Genomic DNA, 12,025 nt, shown 5'->3' on the forward strand with positions numbered 1-12,025 from the left:
TTTTTAGAAAACTGTCTGTTTTCACCTGGTTTGGCCAAAATGCCAAGCAGATGCTTAAAAATCATGCAACACTTAAAAGTAAAACGTGACCTAGCTGTGTGCCCTGGTGGGAGCAGACGGCATGCTGCCCATGCAGCAGCCACCCTCCCGCCGGCAGCGCTCTGGCCACCACCGCCTGGGGCATGGCGAGCAAGGTGCATGGATCTGGCAGCTCGCCCCATGTCAGACCAGGTTGGGCTTTTGTTCCACGGGTGCCACCCACAGTGTGATGTGGGCAAGGCGTGGGGCCGTGCCTGGCGTTTGACCTGCTGGGTGCGTTCTCCAGAGCTGCAGCAAGCGGGTAAGGAGAGGCACCCTGGCGATGCGCCGAATAACCGGCCACCGCCTCGGAGGGCCTGTGGTGACAACACGTTTGCAAAACTGTTATTGTTTTGCTGAGTGTATGCTTGCTAATAGAAACACAGAAGGAACGATGCCAAACTGCAGCAGGGTTTTTAAGCCCTCATTACCCAAATTTTCCTGAGGAGCCAGTCTCCGTACGGAGCAGGATGCCTGTGATGCCGTGCCATGCTCACCCGCTCCGGCACACTCAACCAGAGCCTGGTCATGCACTGGGGCTGCATGAGGGCCTGGAAAAATGTCAGCGCTGAGCTTACCCATCTAATCTGCGCTTTGCCCTGAACCCCAACCCATGCCCTTGCTCCTTGTAGATCTGACACCAGCTCTGTGAAGGAAAGCAGGGAGTTTTCTCCCAGCCCTGGCTGCAGGGAAACGCTGCTCTGCGGGAGGACAACCCATGATATTGGCTCCACACATAACGCTGACCGGTACCTTCATGTGCTGCTGCAATGGGAGCAGGAAACCTGTTCAAATTGCCAAGCTTAGCCCTTCTTGACTTTGCTTTGCTATTGCTTTAAAAACATTGTTCCCAACCCATATGGCCTTCTTGGAAGGGTTGCGTAATGCCATGGACTCGCGATGCCTTCTTCCCACATGCAGGTACTTTCATGATAACCAAGCTCAAGTTTTTCACCTGATTTCCTGGAGATGAAGCTTGGGGTAAAAGTATCCCCAGAAGCTGGAAGGCTCAGCCTGAGTGTTGCAGTTCAGAACCAGCTCTGCGCTGGTGGAACATAAAGTTATGATTTATTATTGCATGCAGCGCAATTAATTTTTACATTGAAAGTAATATTCTGTTATATAATCAAACCTCATTTGTTATTTATTGCATTCTCTCCTTGCACAGATGTGGAAGCTTTACCCTCTCTCCTGGTGGGTAATGTCCTTTGTGCTTTTCCTGGGGGCGCTGTGGGGACCTGCTGTGGGATGGCGGGCAGTGCCGGAGAGCAGGCAGTGCTCCTGCCCGGGACTGGAGGGGTGGGACAGGGCAAAGTCCCTCCAAAGGAAACCTACATCTTTTGCCCATTTCTGCCTATAAAACTGCAACAACTTCTGCAAAGTGCGACCTTGGTGCAGCTGAGCTGGCTGGCTGTGGGACAGGAGCCATGGCTTGTCCTGGGAGATGTGTCTCAGCAAAATGTTTGCAATGAAATGCTTGGACATCGAGCTGCTGCTACAAAAGACCCACACAAAAGGATGCCATTGGCCTTGAAACCCACTCATTTCTTGCGCGTGCAACATTCCCATGCCTATTTGCTGCCTTTTCCTGGTGCTGCCACGGGAGCATCACGGCAAGCAGAGGCACTCACAGGTTTCTACCGTGCTGCCCAGGTGCCAACATACAGGTTTAGGTGCTGCTAAAATACAAATCTTGCTGCTCAGTGCAACAACAACCTGCAGCACGAGTGCTTTCATCTGCCACCCTCCCTGCCAAACAGCCTTCCATTTGGCAGAGCATCTCATGATGAGCCGAGACCGTGCTCTGCCGGCGCCTGCTGCCCAGAGTGTGCAGTCCGTCCGTGCCCTCCCTGCCAAACAGCAGAGCATCTCATGGTGAGCCGAGACCGTGCTCTGCTGGCGCCTGCTGCCCAGAGTGTGCAGTCCGTCCGTGCCCTGTTTAAAATCCACGTCTTACTGAAAGAAAGTGGTGTTTTTTCTGATGCAAGTCATGCGGCACTGAGCCCACATCACTGATGTGTGCCCCTGCTCCATACTGTACACTGTGTCTGTCTCAATTTAGAAATGGTACGAGCTAACGGGGCTGGGAAGGGGGTCTGCATTGCACCAAGGGCTACAGGTCTTCAGTGCCGACTCTGACTGCTGCACGCACACAGTGTTTAGTTTAGAATAGATTATAATATATATTCCAAACGTATTAAGCTTTAGAGCACATCTTTTCTCCTAATCTTCCCCGTGCCAACATGTATCAATTCAATCTCCTTACCTACAACAGACAAATTATTTTAGTTGTGCTTAGGAGCCCAATGTAACTGACAACAAATATAATGCGATCCTGGCAGCTACCACCGCTGCGTGAAGATGCCCCAAGCACAGAGCTGGAGACAGGTTTTATTTTAAGCACTCTTTATTCAATATTTCATTTTATACTTAAAAATGAGTATATGATGGGGAGATATTAAATGTTGATCTTCTTGCTCAACTATCTGCTAATGTGATTTTTGGTACCACATCATGGGGAAACTCTGAATTCTTTTATCTTTATGTAAAAGTGCTGTCACAAACCCAAGCAAGTTTTCAGTGTGATGAGACCCTTAAATAGAGGGATTTTTGTTGTTGTTGTGGTTGTTACTGATGTCTTCTGAAGAGGATATCCTTAAGATATAGGAACAGCTATAGCTGCCGGTATTCTGAATTGCTCTGATGGCTTATATTGCAAAAGGGAGTCTTGACAATGATGGATAACCTCTGCAACTTCTCAGCGGTGGGTTTGGTTTATCCTACCGTTGCTTTGTGTTTGTGTCGGGTTTTTCACTTGGGGCTACACTCAACCTTTGTAAGCTTGCCGCCTGCCTTCCCCCTCCCTGCCATGGGCAGGGCGGCTGCTGGAGGTGAGTACTTTCCCCGCAGCCTCCCATCCCCAAAGCTCCCGGGCAGCACCCCTGAAACCACATGGGAAAGCACCAAGACACCCTGGTTGGGCAAGGTTTTGCTCTTGCAAGTGAATTTGGGTAAAAGAAGTCTGGGAGCTCGCAGCGCAGGAGTTATTCCTCAACAACTCCATGTGTATGTCAGGGCAAACTGTCTGCAAACGATGCTGGGAGAAGGAAAACCTTCCAGGAGCCTGTTGCTCATAGGCAAACACCCTTAGGTAAAAAGCAGACCTCGCCAAGACATCCATTGCACCCCTCATCTTTGCAGCCACCACTTTGCAGCAGGGCTTTTCACTGTCTCTTGTCCATGACTTTGCCCCTCATCTTTGCAGCCACCATGTCTTATACTGCAGGGCTTTTCACTGTCTCTTGTCCATGACTTTTTTTTTCCTCCAGATCTGTTTAAGTTCTTTGTTCATTTTTGCTTGAAACGTTTTAATAAAATCACTGCTCTAAAATAGAAAGACTTTTGACAGATTAGTAGTAATTGTAAAAACTCATTGATTTCATTGAGGTGATCTGGTGGTAGCAAGGAAATGAGTGTGCACCCGGGAGTGAGGATTTAGGGGAGTTGTTTTGTTGTGTTTGAGGTCTTGGAGAGGAGACAAGTGAGTGCTTTGGCCAAGGAGCCGGCAGCACAGGGCAGCCCCAGCCCCAGCCCCAGCCCCAGCCCCGCAGGCAATGGCAGCACGGTTGGACAATGCCAGCGAGGACACGCACAAACTGTAGTTCAGACCAAGGAGGCTTGAGCATCCTCTGATACAGATGTGAATGCTGTTGTGGTTCGTTACCACGACCTCTCTCCTGCTCCCCGCACTTGCAGGGTGGCACAGTCCTTTGTATCCCCTGCAGAGACAACAGGGCTTCCTTTCGCACATCTTCGCATTAATAACAAAATAAAGAAAAAGATTATTTTCTGGGAAACTTCTGCTCCCTGGTGCCTTCCATCAGGGGAAGTGACCATGGCAGGTTGTGCTGAGCCGGCCAGAGCTCGGCTGGGGGGATACCGGAGAGTGGGTCCCCCCCTGCCCTTCCTCATCCTCAGGGTACCCAATTTTACCTTCCAGTGGTCAACTCCTCATCAACACAATCATCAGGACAATCACTGCCCATGCCAGTTCTTCAGAGGTGCCTGAAGTGTCCCATGCAGGCCAGGTATTTCAGTGCAAGCCCACCTCTAATTAATAGCAGTATTTGCTTAAACGGATCAATGTCTGTCCTTGACCTCAATGCACAATTTAAGCTATTACTGTATCACTAAATATGAAATGAACTATAATACATTTGAGAGGCAAACCACTTAGATCGAAACCAGTAATAAAGATGAGAATCTTTTATTACATCCAATGAAAGCTGTGTGGTTATATTTAAATACTCCAACTGCTAAAGGCTGCGACGAAAGACTTTTCCACAGCTAATTTACCGAGCAGCATCACGGAGGCTAACCCATGCCTCCAGCGCACATCATCTCTCCCAAGAAGAAAAATTGGTTTGGAGTGAGGAGCTCTGCTACTCGTGATTAAAATAAATCACTTAATGCATGCTGAAAATAGTGGTTGCAGTGAATGCATGGAGCTATAACTGTGAGAGGAAAAACTAAGAGTGAGGTATAAGATACACTGAAGGTTTGCAGTCAGGGCTTGGGGTCTGCTGGTGGTGTCACCCCCTTCTCGCGGGGCAGGGGGGTGCGCCCCGGGCAAAATAACCAGCAAACAAAACATGGGGTGCTAGCTCAGTGCTCATCAAACCCAGCGCAATCATGATTAAGAGATTGTCTCCATCAGAAGCGATGAACAAGGAGCTGTGGTAACTAACAGGAGGCTTGGCCTCAGTAACGTGCTTCTAATTAGTGGCAAGTTTAAAAGTCTCCTCTAGCACATGGGTAAACAAGCTCTTGGAGTAATATAGGAGTTGTCAATGATGCTTTTATGTTCAAAAAAGCCTGTATTGTACTCTGGGTCAATGAGAAGCTGTGAGAGGTGAGGACTGCTCAATACTCATGGCCTAAGGTCTGCAGAAACCTCCATAATAGAGAAATGGATTCTGCAGGGATGGGAATGCTAAAAGGGGGTGTCACCACTTCAGGCAATCGCTGGTGTGGTGCTCCATGCACCACAAACATCATCGTTAGAGCTGTACCATTATAATTCCCTATTATACTTTGCTTAAGAACAAAAAAAAAAAAAACTAAAAAAGCTACAAGTATTGGGAAAAGAAAGTAGGACTGCTGGTACTGGTTCTGCTGTCGGTCAGGATGGCTTCCTCGAATCTGTGGCTGTGGTTGTGTGCGGTTTCCTTAAATCATTGGCATTTCTTCTGTGGGTCAGTTTTATGCACCATGTGGTGCTGTAGCTTTCACGGCCACTAGATGCTTTAGATCAGTTTTATGCTTAGGGACATGGTTTAGTGGCGGAATGGCAGTGCTAGGTTAATGGTTGGACTTCATGATCTTAAGGGTCTTTTCCAACCTAAACAATTCTATGATTTTATGATTCTATTATATATTTGGGGGGAAAAAGAGGGCATGGGTGCAGCTTTCCTCTCTATGCAAACCTTCCCTCCAGGACCGCTCTCCTGGCTCTGGCTGCTGTGCAGAAGGAGGGTTTTTCATTTACGGTCCCAAAGGTAAAGTTGTTAGTGAATGCTGAGCGTTCCTCTTTAGTCTAAATTAATTAAATGACACAGTATCTATTGTATGAAATAAATGGGGATCATTTTACATGGTATAGTGTATACAGTGATTATAATGTGTGATCTTTCTAGAGAAATATGGGAAAACAATGTCCTTTGCTGGAACAGGCACAGCATTCCCCTGCTCTGCAATACATCTCCTTGTTAAGGGGTAATGCAATGTAATCCGCAGCGACTTAATAACTAACATGACAGATGTATAATCTAGAGTAATGTAAAACGTTGTAAGCACGAGATGCATGTGACTACCCTTCATCTGAAACATGTGTAAATCACCAGCATTCCCGTGCCCCCAGCAGCAAACAAAAGCTTCGCCCGCGCCGGTGGAAACGCAGACGATCAGCACATGAACGCTGAAACGCTGCTCGTGTTTTCAATCTGCATTAAATAATTTTGCAATCAGATCTCCATCGATACCCGCACCCCCAATTACTTTACTATAAACCAAGTCTGGTTTGCTAAGGTTTCCTCGCTGGCTGGTAAGGTTTGCTGCCTCCGAGTATCTCAGAAAGAAAGCCTTTACACTCGCTGATACCCCACCTTAGGAGCACTCCGAATATGCATTTACTGCAAATTGCAATTTTTTTACTGAAAACAGCAATGCGGTATGAAACATCGCAGCGAAGCCCAGCCGCCAGCCGGAGGAGCGGGGCTGCAGAGCGCGTCCACCCCACCACGGCCACCCGCCGCCATGCGTGGCACAAGGAACTGAGGTTTCTCTTCAGAGCCATTACTAAATCTTTAGAAAGTGTTACTGAGAGAGGAGCATCGGCCCAAATTTGTCATAAATCATGTTAAATAATAAGACCACAGGCAATAAAACACATGGAGGAGGAGGAGTTCTGGAAATTCTTTTGGAAAAGAGCCAGCTCCCCTCAGAAAAATTATCCTACAAAATGTTTATAGCGCTGGCGAGCAGCTCCGTGGGTGCAGGGGGGGCCAGTGCCCAGTGATGTGCCCGGGAGCCTGCTGCCCAGCCCCACACAGGATGCGGCCTTGGGGCATGGACCATGGCTCCCCTGAGGCTGATGTGCAATGTGTGATGTCGACACATAAACCAGTCATTTTAATTTCTTTTTATTAAGTTTCAGTTAGTCTGTGCTTAATCGCCAGAAGTGGGCATCCCAAAGCTCCTCTCACCCTTTCCCCTTCTGAATGTTTGCTTGTATAGAACACCTCATACTGGGCAGGAGGGACTATAGGCTGCGTGAATGTATACACTTGCTCCTTGTATGTGTAGTGTGCAGTATCTTCCACCAAGAAAGTTTTGGTGATATTGTCCTGGAAAAGGAAGAACCATTCAACTCCTTAAAAAAAAAATAAAAATTGAAACTTTGGGTCTGTAATATGTTACATTTCCAGTATCTCTGAGAATTACTGCTTCTCATTGTGCTAAGGGTGCTGCTGTTGGGGTACTGCGCTCCCCCAATCCCTCCACATCTACAGCAGGAGCTTGGGGTTTGCGTACTTGGGCTTTGCTCGGGATGGAGGGTGCATTTAGAAATGCATTTACCTTTCTTTTTGCCATTCCCGGGGAATGCAGTGCTTTGGGCTGTAAATCTGGCTGGGATAAAATGTCTTCATACAAGAGACCAAAGGTTAAAGTACCTGTGGCCAGGGTTGCAGCATTCCCGCTGGTGTGTAATCCCCGCTCTGCGGGGCTGGCGGGGGGCAACATCAACCCAGGAATGTGCCCAAATGTGGAGCTGTGGGGAGGGTCGGTCTGAGCCAGGATCTGTCCTTCCACCCCTTCTCTTTTGGAGTGGGAGCAGCCCAGCCATGAGATAAATGGTTTTGAGCGTCTGGGTTCAGACTTGTCAAGAAATTTTGTTGATAGAGGGGTTTTTTGAGAAATCTCTCGGCACTTGGTTGAGCTCACTGCTGATACTTGCTTTCAGAACGAGCAAATGGTTTTTGCATTTTCCAGCCGCGCTAAACTCGGACTCCTGATATTTGATATAAACCCTGTCCCAGCCGAGCTCTTTGCAGTTGCCCTGAAGGAGAATGGAAATATGAAGGAAATATGGAAAAAGGGAAATCAAACCGAGTACAAAGAAATGAAGAGCCAAATTTTAGGGAGAGACGAGGACTTCTGCACACAGCGCTCCTGCTCCTGTGCTCTCTCTGTTCATATATTCTTATTTTGACTCATCTTATAACTCCAGCTGTGGCTTCTGAGAAAGCAGTTCAAATACAAATTATCTGTTAAAGTGGAGGAATCAACAGAATTATTCAACTAGCGCAGAAACAGCCTTAGTAAATTAAGTGTGTGTAGCATTTCAGCTATTAATGTATTATTCCCTAACAGCATTTCTCATTCTTTGAAACAGCAGAGATTGCCTGATTGGGAATACTCCAGTTTAGCTAACAAAATAAAATATGCAAAAGCTCTTCCAAATAATAGTTTTTATTAATCTCTGGTGAAATCACACGGAAACCTGTGCAGGGTGATTTGGCACATTGCTCCCGCTGCCCAGGATCCACTCCTGCTCCATGCAGCACCCAGGTCCCCTCTCCCTGCAGGGCCAGGGCAGGGCTCCCCAACCCACCCCTGTCCCCCACATCCCCACTGCCCTCAGCGTTGGAAGGGGTGCGTGGTGCCTCATTTGCATCAGAACTCGGTTAACAAGTCATTAAATGCCAGGAGGGCCCCACATGTGGCATCTCTGCGTAGCCGCTCAGGCAGGGCAGCGATGGATGGGCAGCATCTTACTGCAGAGAAGTCAAAGAGCTTTTCACAAAAATGGTGACACTGGTTTATATGTATTTTCTTAAAATAATCTCTATGATGCACCAGAATCACATTTCGTAGGTTTTTATCATTTATTTACTATTGACTAATACAGTTTTATAGGTACTGCCTGTGTCACACACGTGTTGGGAGCAACAGCCCAAACCTTGTTGGGGTGGGAGACGGGATCTGGCCATAAACCAGAACGCAGGGCTGCTTTTGACACTGTTGATTTGGTGAATGCTGTTTCAGCATAGATTTAAAAATAATAAGATAAATTCTCAGGAGATTGACAGTGGTGTGGGACACACAGGGGTGCACCCTGGCTGCTGCAGATGCCTGTGGTACCTCCCCTGCCTCCCCTCCCTGGCTTGCCCTCACTGTTGGGTTTTGGCTGATAATTTGCTTTAACACAGCTAGCCGGGAAGTGACTTTCCATCTAACATGACTAAAGGAATGCAAATCCATCCTTTAACCATGGAATAATCCATCCTTTAACCATACAAGTTCAGTAGTAGCATCTTGAGCAAACGACTGTCACTGCCACACTGCCATGCTGGACCGGCATTCCCATTTCCAGCAACAAAACCCTACTTTGGCTGCACAAACCCTTCCCCACTCACTGGCTACGTGCTCCCTGGGAGAGCAGCAGCCAAGGGGGCATGCGGACCATCAGCATGGGCTACCTGCGGGTGCTGGTGGACGTCCTGCTAACGCTCAGCCCCATGTCAGAGTTACGGGTGCTTTCCATCCCTGCCGCCACTGCAGCCCATGTGGGCGGCTCCGTGCACAGGAGCTGGCTTAAACCAACGGGGAGGTGGATGCGTTCTCCCAGCCACGCTGATTGACGCCGCCGAAAGAAGAAGCGGTTAAATATTGATATAAATATTTAAACTTCACTTAGGGCCTTCAGCATCTATTTACTTGAAAATATCCCCTTAGAAAGTTTATTCGACATGATCTGCAAGTCAAACAACTTTTCAAAAGGCGCGCCAAGGGAAACACAAAGGACCAAAACTCCCTTTATATTGTTACGGGATCACACTTTAAGCCTGCTTTAAAAATGGGTGGCGAGTGTGAGCCGGGGGAGAGCCGGGCATGGGGGGCGAGAGGATGGTGGGGGCCAGGGCAGGCGTGCCTGGTGCCTGCCGGCACGGCGGCTGCCTGCCCGGCAGGGACAGGCACTTGCCGCAGCCTGGGGAGAGAGGAGGCACATGAAAGCGGGTCTGGATTTGCCTTGCAATGACAGCTGCATATTAATCTAAAGAATTTCTGAAAAATCAAAAAGACATTTTTCAGCAAAATACACCCCTAGAGCCTCAATCATAAAGCAAGGGAATAAACTTGAAACAGGATTGATTTCATCTTAAAGGGAATGTTTCTTTGAAACGCTACCAACTGCAGTTGTCTTATTTGGTTTTCAATACTATAACAAAATTGTGCCATATTGTGTCAAGTAAGGAGATAATATAACAGCTTTAAACAAATTTTGTAATTATGGGATCAATCAGAAATGAATTAAATCCATGTGCATTAGGTAAGTCGTGCCACTGAATACTGAGCAGCTCCAAATACCAGCTCCGAGCCCATCTCCAGCGACTGCCGTCCTAAACCTGTGAGTTTGGTGTGGCACCAACTGCAGGACACGGGGGATACAGCAACCCCCAGCAAGTGCTCCTGGCCTGGGGAAAGAAGCACAAGCTACAGCATCTTGATTAAAAGCAAAGAAAATAAAAAGAAAATTATAAAAACCCCAACCAGTCCGTGCCAACAGAACAAAGCCATCAGTTGTGCCAAAAGCCAACTTTTGGGTGAGTTTTTTAATGTTTTTCCCTGCACAGCAAGGCTGATCGATCTCTCACACTATCAGGTATTTTTCCCATTGTTTTCTTACAAATTTCCGCAAGCCACTGTGCAGCAAGGTTCAATATTAGTGAATATTGAGGCCACTGTGAATATTGTGAATATATAGTGAATATAGACCCCACTTCAGTTACGGGGCATCCCTGGTATTCAGGAAGACCTTTTCCTGCTCTCTTTCTTCATTCCATCACCACAGAGCCTCGCCAGGCTGCCGAGGACCAAGGATTATTTCAGTCAAGCTTCAGCAGCCTTTAACCGTATCCCTTTGCTGAAGTTTTTCCCACTGCTGAGACATTCATGTAAATATTTTCAGGGCTCTGGGCACTGGGCTGACATAGAATGGGGAAAATAAAGGAGCCTGAAGGATGTGGCTCCTTTGCCCTTGTCTCCGGTGGTGGCAGCCGCGCTTGCCCTTATGGGAAAACAGAGCCCAGGAACCCTGGCACTGCTGTTGTCTGCTCAAGAACTCGGGGTGATTATTATCGCTTGTGCAACTTCATTAAATGATATTACTCACCTTTACTCACCAATGTCATATATGCATGCATGCAAAAATTAATGAGGACCAAAAAAATATTAATGGATAGCAAGTTTTCTATAAAAATTTGCATTCGCTTTCTTTAGCAAGTTTGACGCAAAGTCTCCTTCGTTTGGGTTCAGTAAAACTCCCTTCTTTTCCCATTGTAAATATTTGACAAAGACCAGAATATCCCCCTGGGCAGCTCCCACCCAGGGGCTGCCCCACGGGCCAGCTGCCAGCACCCAGCCTGCACCCACAGCCGTGGGCGAGAGCTGCGACAGCATCCCCATCAGCTGAAAGTTAATTAGTGCGACGAAAGCTTTCTGCATAGGAAACTATTGGGTATTTGTGAATCCTTCAGAAAGAGACAAATCACGCAGTGTGCAGGGTGTGGATGAAGAGTTTCGCACCAGCCACCGACGCTCGGAGGCTCATGTGATATCCCCGAAGGAGACTGCGACAGCACACACCTACTTAAATTCTCATCCTAATGAGCTTTGTAAACAATTTCTTTTACTGTTCTTTTAAAAAAATATATTAAAAAAACCCAAATGAGGTTCGGTGCTGCTAGGAGATGGGGATGAAACTGGGAGAAGGGCCTTATGTCCACGTGGTGTGGGAGCCATGTAGGTGCTGTGGGAGATGCCCCTTGCCAGGGCTGGCCGTGGGTTGGGGCAGCTCTGGTGAGGGTTTCTCACCTCCTGCCCAACCTGCCTGCTCAGCACGTGGGAAAACCCTACTATAGCCCAGCGTGGACCTTCCCAGAGTTTGCCTCGGTGGGCAGGGGGATACCCGGGGGGATGCTGGAGCTTCTGCTTGGCAGCAAATGCTTCATCTGCTTTAAATATGTTGTCAGAAAAAAGGAAAGAAGTTCTCTTTTTGTTTTCTTCTTATTCATTTAAATAGGAAGAAAACAGGGAAAGGTTTATTTAAGTTCCAACAGGCTCTTGAGCCTCCCCACAACTGTTCTCTTCCTCTGCTGAAGCACAAAACCAGGCAGGTGAGAGCAGTCGTGGTGCAGCGGGACGTCAGCGCTCTCGGGAAGGTGAGCAATGCCGTTTTGGTGGAGTTTCTGAAGGCTTTAAAGAGCTCGTCTCTGAACAGGGGCAGGGAAGAGTCTATTTTCTTGAAACTCGGGCTTCACAGAGAGCCCCATTTTCCCATGACATCTTCAAACGCGGTGCCGGCAGAGGCGGCGTGGCCGCGATT

The sequence above is a fragment of the Egretta garzetta genome, unplaced genomic scaffold (assembly GCF_000687185.1).
Source record: "Egretta garzetta isolate BGI_Z169 unplaced genomic scaffold, ASM68718v1 scaffold172, whole genome shotgun sequence".
NCBI classification, from domain to species: domain Eukaryota; kingdom Metazoa; phylum Chordata; class Aves; order Pelecaniformes; family Ardeidae; genus Egretta; species Egretta garzetta.